Raw genomic sequence first — 9,368 nt, 5'->3', positions numbered from 1 at the left:
TGATTTTTCAAAATACATCACTCAAGAGATTGTTGTTTTTCTCTCTAATCATTTTTTTCAAAATAAAACACTCAAGAGATTTTTCAAAAATCAAGTGTAAAATCATTTTTTAAACTAAAACAGTGGAAAACATTTAAACAACAAACCTGCAATCTAGGGTTTAATGCAACTAGCATCCAGATGTAGAACTGTCCATTACTGGAACACTTTTGTCACCTCCTTCAACCACCATAGAGGGTTTAACGTAGCTAGTATCCTGATCTCTCCGCCACTACCCTTCACCCACCACTGTTCGATCTCGTCGCCTTCCCGCCTTCGTCATGCCGTCATGAACTCGCCGTTTATTTGCTCCTGCGAACAGCTTCGTTTAGTTTGGTTTCTCATTTCTATTTGAGAGTGAAAGAAATGGGGAAGAAGACACAAAGAAAGAAGTTAGATCTAGAGAGAGAATGACATTAATGAAATTAAAAAGAAGGATGAGATTTTCTAGAAAAAGGTGGGTGTGGATGTGTCAGGAAGAAAGAGAGACATTTTGGTTATACCAATAATACTCTTAGATCCACTTTTTGTACTTTAAAGATATTTAATTTAAACAAAAAGGGCAACAAAAAATAGGAGCCATTGATCAAAGATAATGGATGGTGAGGATGAGGTTTACTAGGTTTTCTTAGCACAAATAAATTTTCTATACATCCTTCCCCTACTTTATAATTTATATATATATATATATATATATATATATATATATATATATAATAGTTGTTAAATTAATAGTTAATTATTACATATCCGGTTTTTAAAACCGGTTTGATCCGACCGGTGAACTAGTAAGACAGCCGATTCGATGTCCGATCCGGTTCTGAAAACGTTGCAATAAACATTAACTTTTTAAATTATTTATAATGATGTTAGAATTTTAATGCCGGTTTGACTTGAAAACCGCTAAATAAACTGGATTTTTATAAACTGACTATGAAAACATCGCATAACATATATGAAAAAATAAAAGAAAATAAAAATCACCAAAACGAATGAACGTGAATTGTTCAAAATTCAAATTTATATTTACAAGTAAGTACAAAAAACTCAAATAAGTAATATCAAAACTAATATACTACCCTCAACTTATAAACCCTAACAATAAGTAATATCTAAACTAAGAGTGAATTACAAGTTTTATCCTTTATTTTTATACTTAATTTCAGACGGTGTCCTTTGTCTTTAAACTTGATGAGTTTTGTACTAATGTGACACTCGAGGTTTTTCCGAACGATCACCTTGTAATATTTTGTGTGTATATAAATATTATTAAATGGAAACGTGATTTTTGCATGACATGTGATGTATGTATGTATTATATGTATATATAAGAGTCGAGACCACGACCCGAGACCATGACTCGCAACCGGGCGGTTGCGAGTGGGCCACTCGGTCTCGAGTGGGCCTAGTGAGCCGAAACCGGTTGGGCCGAAACCCCCAAGCCCAACTCGTGACCCCTTGTATAAATCCCACCCTTTTCCCCACTTGCTTCATTTTACACACCAACACTTCTTCTAATCTCTCTCACTAGAAACCCTCTACAAACACCACTTTCCTTCTCCTTGATCTCGGTTCAAGCAAGGATATCGGACAAGACACTCGGTCAAGACCATCACTCGGACACTTCATCTTCTCTCATTTTCTTCCTTTCTTTCGGCTCATCCTCCTTCTTCACAACCGGTTAGTGTTGTTACTATGTGCATAAGATTTATGTATATTGTATGAACTAGAAGATGGTTAGTTAAAAATTGTTACACATGATTTTTGGATGATTGTGAAGTTGGATTATGTGTGTTAAACCTTGTGTATGAAAAATTGCTAAACATGCTTAAAGTAACTAGAAATGGTAGATTAAGAATGATTATGGCCAACCAAACTATACTTCTTTGTTTCTTGCAAAATGTTGATGTTTAACATAAGATTTTCGGCTATATAATGTATGTTTTCTTGTTTAGCATCATGATCTTGTCAAAATATGTGATTTGCGGTTCATAAATATGTGTTTATGTTGGCATGAAAACCCTAGAAAACTATGAACATAAGAAGAACTTGTTTGAATATGGTTTGAAGATTCAAAATAAGGCAAAGTTTGATCTATTTTTACTACTAGTCAAATGAGGAAAAGTGTTAGTGAAATATCATTGGTTGTTTCCTAATATGGGCCTGAATTCTTGGTACAATTTGGACTGTCATATCTGCATCATCACGTGTGTATATAAGTGACAGATTACGACTCGCAACGACGGCGTTACGACTCGAAACCACACGGTTGCGACTCGCAACCAAAGCATGACAAGTCGAAACCACGAGATTGCGACTCGAGACCACGCCGTTGCGACTCGCAACCAAAACGTGACAACTCGAGACCACGGTTGCGACTCGCAACCACCGCGTGACAAGCCGAGACCACCTGGTTGCGACTCGAGACCAGCTGGTTGCGAGTGGGCTGTCCATTTTGGTTATTGGGCCATTCTGTGTTAACTTGGGCTATCTGTTAAGTGGACTACGTGTTGCTGTGTTCTGTTTGACTGCGTTACTGTTAGGGCCGGCCCAATAACCCATGACTATTTACTTGCATGCATGTTACGTACCTGTATGTGTTTTACGTGAATGCTTGTACACCGAACCTGACCTATACCGGTAACCATGTTAGGACGTGGTGACCAACGTGATTGACAAGTAACCTAAACCTACCGAGCAACCCAAGGTGAGTTCACAACTTAAAAGCATGCGTCCCGGTGGTTTGGGACACGAGACTAAAACAATCCTATCCCCTGGTAAAAGGGGATACCATTTACATACCTTCCCTAGTTATTGGGAACAAAACTTACTTTTCCTTCCCGGGTATTGGGAAACCTTTTGGTTAATTACTGTTTATACGGATTGCAACTAACGGCACTAAACGGAACTCTATCACTCAAGTCCCTACTACAAATACCGATTAGTCGCCGGGTTAGGCGAGCGGGTTATTAGTTGATAGCGCTATTTAGGTGTTTACCAGCCTCACACCGTGCCCTGGTTTGGGACGGTCGTGAACTAATGTACTCAGATAATCCGTCAATGATGATAGAACATTGACATCGGGGCATCCTGCGGATACGCAACGGTTACCTAGTGTTCGGTATTGGAAAAATCAGTTTAGTCGCTAACTTTTGGGGTAGCTCCCCAAGGCATGTATAAACGGATAAATTAACCGGTGAAACAAAGTTTTTGGTAATTAAAACTGGACAACTAGTGAACTCACTCAGCATTATTGTTGACCCCTTACTGCATGCTTTGCAGGTAACCAGTGACGAAGGAGCTTGCAGCTTGGGAACGTGTAGTGTCTGTTCACCCTTGTGTTGGGTGTTACCTTACTTTGAATCATGAACTTTGTTTTAAACTACCGTACTTATGCTTCCGCTACTTATGACTGTTTTGAAACTTAAAACTTTAAACTCTGAACTTAATACTTGCTAGGCTTATGAATAGTAAGTATTACTTTTGTTATCAACTTAAGTATTCGGTATAATTGGTGGCTGGATCCTGGTCAGTCACGCCCCCGAAGCGGGTGCTATCCGCAGGTGGATTTTGGGGGTGTGACAGATTGGTATCAGAGCCATTGGTTATAGTGAACTTGGTTTTAAAAAGGGGAAAATCTTTTTGGAGAAAACCAGACTATAACCCGTGACTCGTAACGACACTACACTCCAAGTGCAAGGCTCGACACTTTTGACCTCATAGCTCGGACCAGTGATTACTTGTTTGCTTTATGTTTCCTGTTATGATATACGGACTAGTGTGCCTAAACTAGATAGATACACCTCTCTCTTCTATCTCATTCTCGCTACACTACGACATCACACTCATACTGTGTTTTCTGGTTATGAAGACAATGAGTGGACGCGGAAGAGGAAACATTAACATGATGCAGGCTCAGTTCACCAACCTGCTCAACACAGTGGCTGCGGCTTTTGCAGCTCACCCTATAGGTAAGCTTGTTGTTTTAGGATGTATAGATCCTACCGCCACATCGACTTTTCGCCTCTAAACCTATACGCTTCGCTTCTCACGAACAGGTCAGCATGCACCTGCGCAACCACCAGTGTGTACTTTCAAAACTTTCATGGATTGCAAACCTCTCCCTTTCAACGGCACTGAGGGTGCCATAGGTCTTCTGCATTGGATTGAGAAAATTGAAGCTGTTTTTGCTGTCTGTGAGTGTCCCCCTGCAAATTGGGTGAAATTTGCTACTGCTACGCTTGAAGGAAGCGCGCTTTCTTGGTGGAAGGCGCAGATTCAGATGTTTGGGTTGGAGACTGCAAATGCTACGGCATGGGAGGATTTCAAGGATATGATTAAGGATGAATACTGTCATCGGGATGACATCCACAAGCTTGAAAACGAGTACTATGAGCTCAAGATGGTTGGGTCGGAAATTGAAACCTACACCAAGCTGTCTAATGACTATGCTGCTCTTTGCCCAAACATGTCTCGACCAATGTACCGAAGAATCAAACTGTACATCAAGGGTCTAGCTCCGGAAATTCGAAGCCATGTAACTTCAGCCAACCACACTACCATTCAGCCGATTGTTCGACTTGCTCACAAACTCACTGATCAGGCTGTGGAAGAGGGCAGGTTGCCCAAAAGGATCAGTGCTACTGTCGGAACTTCTAGTGACAGCAAGCGTAAGTGGGAAGGAAGTCAAAGCAAGGATGCTAACCCCACTCAGGCCCCAGCACAGCAAAGGAAAACTGAAAACAACAAAGGCACCCAGCAGCAGGGTGGCTACCGGGGAAGCTACCCTAAGTGCAACAAGTGTAACAAGCACCACAATGGGGCATGTAACAAGGGCCAGTGTCAGCGATGCCACAAGATGGGGCACGAAGCCAAGGATTGTAGAAGCCAGTTCCCAACAAGACAGAATCAGCAACAACCCCAACAGCAACAGCAGCAGGGAAACAACCGGGCATGTTTTAAGTGTGGAGCTGAGGGGCACTTTAAGAAGGATTGCCCTGAACTGAATCAGAACCGCAACAATAATCAGGGAGCTGGGAACAACAATCAGAACAACAATGCTGGGAATGGTGCTAGAGGAAGAGCTTTCGTGATTGGAGCTGGTGAAGCAAGGAATGACCCCAATGTCGTGGCGGGTAAGTTCCTACTCGATGATCGTTATGTTTCTGTGTTATTTGATTCCGGTGCCGATGCTAGTTATGTATCCCTACGTATTAGTAAGAAGCTTAAGCGTCCGCTTTCGTTACTAAGTTCTCCTCATATCGTCGAGTTAGCTAATGGTAGAAACATCGAGGCCTCACATGTTGTCAAAGGCTGCAAACTAGAGTTGTCTGGTCAGATCTTTAGTATTGATCTTTTCCCTGTTCCTCTTGGAAGCTTCGACGTCGTTATTGGTATGGATTGGTTATCCAAGCATCGTGCTGAGATCCTTTGTCAAGAGAAAGTGGTTCGTATTCCTCGCCGTTCTGGCAAACCCCTCATTGTACAAGGTGGCAAAAGTGGAGAAATCTCCGGCGTTATCTCGTTCTTGAAAGCCCAGAAGTGTCTACGAAAAGGGCACACCGCTATCTTAGCACTCGTCACCAACACGCAGGAAAAGGAAAAGAGGATTGAAGATTTTCCAGTAGTGCGTGACTACCCCGAGGTATTTCCTGAGGAATTACCTGGACTCCCTCCCCATCGTCAGGTCGAATTCCAAATCGAGCTAGCTCCCGGAGCAGCGCCTATAGCTCGTGCACCTTATCGACTAGCCCCCGCAGAATTGAAGGAACTCTCTACTCAACTACAGGAACTATTGGATAAAGGGTTTATCCGTCCTAGTTCGTCACCCTGGGGAGCACCGGTACTCTTTGTTAAGAAGAAGGATGGCACGTTCCGAATGTGCATTGACTACCGTGAGTTGAACAAGGTTACCATCAAGAATCGTTACCCTCTCCCGCGAATCGACGATTTGTTTGACCAACTGCAAGGATCGAGCTACTACTCTAAGATTGACCTGCGATCAGGCTACCATCAGTTAAGGGTTCGTAATGAAGATATTTCCAAAACTGCATTCAGAACTCGTTATGGTCATTATGAATTCCTCGTTATGCCCTTCGGAATGACCAACGCCCCTGCAGTGTTCATGGATCTTATGAACCGAGTATGCAAACCCTACCTCGACAAGTTCGTGATTGTGTTTATAGACGACATCTTGATCTACTCGAAAAGTCAGGAAGAGCATGAACAGCACCTACGCCTTATCCTCGAACTCCTTCGCAACGAGCAACTGTATGCCAAGTTCTCGAAATGCGACTTCTGGCTTCGAGAAGTCCATTTCCTTGGGCACGTGGTTAACAAGGATGGAATCCACGTCGACCCAGCTAAGATCGACTCTATAAAGAATTGGCCTACCCCTAAGACTCCGACTGAAGTTCGCCAATTCTTGGGATTGGCAGGTTACTACCGCAGATTCATTCAAGGATTCTCAAAGATTGCACAACCCCTCACTACACTCACTCAGAAAGGCGTCACCTACAAGTGGAATGAAGCACAGGAATCTGCCTTTCAGAAACTAAAAGATAACCTCTGCAGTGCTCCTATTCTCTCGTTACCTGAAGGAACGGACGACTTTGTGGTTTACTGCGATGCGTCTATTCATGGGCTCGGTTGCGTGTTGATGCAACGCGAGAAAGTTATTGCTTACGCCTCTCGACAACTTAAGACACATGAAAGGAACTACACAACACACGACTTGGAACTGGGAGCAGTGATATTTGCGCTTAAGATATGGAGACATTACCTGTACGGTACCAAGTGCACCATTTACACCGATCACAGGAGTCTCGAGCATATCTTCAAGCAGAAGGAATTAAACATGCGTCAACGTAGATGGGTCGAACTCCTGAATGATTATGAATGCGCCATCAAGTATCATCCGGGCAAGGCCAATGTTGTGGCGGACGCCCTCAGCCGGAAAGACACTGTACCAAAGCGCGTGCGAGCATTGCAACTTACCATCCAGTCTAGTCTCCCTACCCAGATCCGAAATGCTCAGATTGAAGCTCTGAAACCGGAAAACATCAGGGCTGAGTCCCTGCGAGGATCGAGACAGCAACTAGAACAGAAAGAGGACGGCGCCTACTATGTGGCAGGGCGCATTTGGGTCCCACTTTACGGAGATCTACGAGAGCTTGTGATGGACGAAGCCCATAAGTCCCGTTATTCGGTACATCCTGGTGCAGATAAGATGTACCACGACTTGAAAACCACATACTGGTGGTCTGGCATGAAAGCCCACATAGCAGCCTATGTTGGCAAATGTTTGACCTGCGCAAGAGTCAAGATCGAATATCAGAAACCAGCAGGCCTACTACAGCAACCCGAAATCCCGAAATGGAAATGGGAACAGATTTCCATGGATTTTGTTACAGGGCTACCTAGATCTCAACGCGGAAATGATACTATTTGGGTGATAGTAGATCGATTGACTAAGTCTGCACACTTTCTGGCCATTAAGGAAACAGACAAGTTTTCTACCTTGGCAGAAATCTATTTAAAGGAAGTAGTCTCCAGGCACGGGGTGCCAACTTCTATTATTTCCGACCGAGACACTCGTTTTACTTCCGAATTGTGGCAAGCTATGCACAAATCCTTTGGCTCACGTTTGGACATGAGCACCGCTTATCACCCGCAAACGGATGGGCAGTCTGAACGCACCATCCAAACCCTGGAAGACATGCTTAGAGCATGTGTGATCGATTTTGGCAAGAACTGGGAGAAGCATCTACCGTTGGTGGAATTCTCCTACAATAACAGTTACCACACTAGCATTCAGGCGGCACCTTTTGAGGCATTGTACGGTCGTAAATGCCGATCACCTCTTTGCTGGGCGGAAGTCGGTGATAGTCAACTCACAGGCCCAGAACTAGTGGTAGACACAACAGAAAAGATTTCCCAGATCAGGCAACGCATGGCGGCAGCTCGTGACCGTCAGAAAAGCTACGCTGACAAGCGTAAGAGACCATTAGAATTCCAGGTCGGGGACCGGGTTCTACTAAAAGTCTCACCCTGGAAGGGTGTGGTCCGTTTCGGTAAACGGGGCAAGCTGAATCCACGGTATGTTGGACCATTCGAAATTACCGAGAAAATCGGTAAGGTTGCTTATAGATTAAACCTGCCTGCAGAGCTGAGTGCAGTGCACAACGTTTTTCACGTATCTAACCTGAAGAAGTGTTTGTCGGATGAAACACTTGTAATTCCTTTTAAGGAACTGACGATTGATGAACAGCTACACTTTACTGAGGAACCGATTGAGATCACGGATCGAGAGATCAAAACCCTCAAACGTAGCCAGATACCCCTTGTGCGAGTTCGTTGGAACTCACGGCGCGGCCCAGAGTTTACCTGGGAGCGGGAGGACCAGATGAAGTCCAAGTATCCCCAGTTATTCCCAAACGAAAACCCCAGCACTGAAGCTACAACCGAATTTCGGGACGAAATTCCAAACTAACGGGGGGATGATGTGACACCCCGTTAAAACACGCTAGCTTGGCAGTGGCTGCTTCAACTTTCGGGACGAAAGTTCTTAAAACTTGGGGATAATGTGACACTCGAGGTTTTTCCGAACGATCACCTTGTAATATTTTGTGTGTATATAAATATTATTAAATGGAAACGTGATTTTTGCATGACATGTGATGTATGTATGTATTATATGTATATATAAGAGTCGAGACCACGACCCGAGACCATGACTCGCAACCGGGCGGTTGCGAGTGGGCCACTCGGTCTCGAGTGGGCCTAGTGAGCCGAAACCGGTTGGGCCGAAACCCCCAAGCCCAACTCGTGACCCCTTGTATAAATCCCACCCTTTTCCCCACTTGCTTCATTTTACACACCAACACTTCTTCTAATCTCTCTCACTAGAAACCCTCTACAAACACCACTTTCCTTCTCCTTGATCTCGGTTCAAGCAAGGATATCGGACAAGACACTCGGTCAAGACCATCACTCGGACACTTCATCTTCTCTCATTTTCTTCCTTTCTTTCGGCTCATCCTCCTTCTTCACAACCGGTTAGTGTTGTTACTATGTGCATAAGATTTATGTATATTGTATGAACTAGAAGATGGTTAGTTAAAAATTGTTACACATGATTTTTGGATGATTGTGAAGTTGGATTATGTGTGTTAAACCTTGTGTATGAAAAATTGCTAAACATGCTTAAAGTAACTAGAAATGGTAGATTAAGAATGATTATGGCCAACCAAACTATACTTCTTTGTTTCTTGCAAAATGTTGATGTTTAACATAAGATTTTCGGCTATATAATGTATGTTTTCTTGTTT

This window comes from Helianthus annuus, chromosome 8 (genome assembly GCF_002127325.2).
Source record: "Helianthus annuus cultivar XRQ/B chromosome 8, HanXRQr2.0-SUNRISE, whole genome shotgun sequence".
Classification (NCBI taxonomy): Eukaryota; Viridiplantae; Streptophyta; class Magnoliopsida; order Asterales; family Asteraceae; genus Helianthus; species Helianthus annuus.
The sequence above is the reverse complement of the archived record's forward strand: the minus strand, read 5'-3'. Positions refer to the sequence as shown.